This window comes from Dendropsophus ebraccatus, chromosome 6 (genome assembly GCF_027789765.1).
Source record: "Dendropsophus ebraccatus isolate aDenEbr1 chromosome 6, aDenEbr1.pat, whole genome shotgun sequence".
In the NCBI taxonomy this organism is placed as follows: domain Eukaryota; kingdom Metazoa; phylum Chordata; class Amphibia; order Anura; family Hylidae; genus Dendropsophus; species Dendropsophus ebraccatus.
Genome location: NC_091459.1, coordinates 107,590,269 through 107,592,143, shown reverse-complemented (window position 1 = coordinate 107,592,143; position 1,875 = coordinate 107,590,269).

The window sequence follows — 1,875 nt, the reverse complement described above, 5'->3', positions numbered from 1 at the left end:
GTGAGACATTGCATACTCCAATTGACCGGATTGGGTTAACAGTGGCAATCTTGCATGCATCTTGCTCATAACTGGACTGTTGCCACTCTTGGACTTTTGCCTGTGAACTTCACATTTTGTCCGCTGGACTTTAGTAATGGCGCGGCATTCTCGACAAAGTGTGAGATTCTGACATGATACCATATTGTGAAATGTATTTTGAGATGTGCAGTTTCTGAAAATGATTGTTTTTGTATGTTTTGTATGTTTATGTGGAAAATTCTATTAAAATAAAGAGTGTATATCAGGTATACCATAAAGGTGTATATCAGGTATGGGGAACCTTCGGCCCTCCAGCTGTTGCAAAACTACAATTCCCATCATGCCTGGGCAGCCGAAGCTTAGCTTCGGCTGCCCAGGCATGATGGGAATTGTAGTTTTGCAACAGCTGGAAGGCCGAAGGTTCCCCACCCCTGGTGTATATGGACCTTAAGAAGAGGCCTGAATAGTGCCACTAAACATAAAGGGGGAAATTTATCAAACTGGTATAAAGTGAAACTGGCTTAGTTGCCCCTAGCAACCAATCAGATTCCACTTTTCATTTTCCAAAGAGTCTGTGGAATCTGGTTGCTAGGGGCAACTAAGACAATTCTACTTTACACCAGTTTGATAAATCTCCCCCAAAGTGTGTGTGGTGACAGAGCGGAACAGGGATGAGTCTTAGAAAAATTGAGAGTATGTAAACTAAGCCAAAACAGAGTGTTCTTTCTACCTGCAAATAAGTATGAGTGGTATCTGGTGAGGATACTGAACAAAGTTGTTCTGTGTAAAGAACTCTAGAGTGAGAGGGGTCACAGCGGTTGCCATTGCGACTGGACCCATCTGCTAGGGAGGTCCGCCCGTTTCTCTCACCACTTGCTGTCACTTTGCAGTTCTCCTGAGTTAGTTGGGTGAGCAGCTCTCTCCCTGTATTCAATTGTATCAGCACATTGCTAATAAAACTGAATAGCCAAGTGCTGGCAGGAGGAGGGAAGCCCTGGCATTGGAGGAGAGCAGGAGCCTGGACAGATAAGTATAACCCAGGCGTGGGCCTCTCTGCGTTGCAGAACTACAACCCCCGTTATGCCCTGCTGACAGTTCATGATGGGAGTGTGGGTTTGTTACTTGGAGAAGACAGTGAAAAGAACACTGACCAGAGAAGACGTCACCTGTCAGTCACTGGATAGAACTGTTAATTCTGCCTCTGGCTGCTTCTGCCTCAAATTGGAGAGGGGAGCTAAAATTTTGCTTCGGGGCTTATAAACCTTTAGCTAAATTCCTGGTGAAGAAACTTGTTGACCTGTGTGAAGTTACCTATGTGTTGCTGCAATATTGATGTTCCAGATTTAAAAAAGAGCAGCATTTAATGGGATGGTTCCGTGAAAGAGCTGATCACCTTGTGGTTAGTGACCATACAGATGCTCTGAGTGTTGGTTGGTCATGAGTAAATTCTTTGAAAGGACTGTACTCTGACCTATGGCTGCGTGTGACCCAACACATGTCATAACCATGAAATGTACTGTGCCTTTTGTTATTGTAACCATCAAGTGTGCTGTGGTATAATTGAGAAAAATATAAAGGTACTTGACCCAAAAGTTCAGTGTCATTCAAGTGGGGTAACACCCCACATGACTTAGTGGGGTAACACACCTCCATGACAGCACCTAACAACCTGTTACATGTAGTCCTGCTATAGCATTTTACCTGTATTATATTATGTGGTTGTGGTGAAGCTTTATTCATATGACAATAATAAACCATACATGAATATAAAGAACTATTTTATACATGAATATAAAGAACCATTAGCAATGTAGTATAGTATATAATAGATTTATATAAGATTCATTGTACATT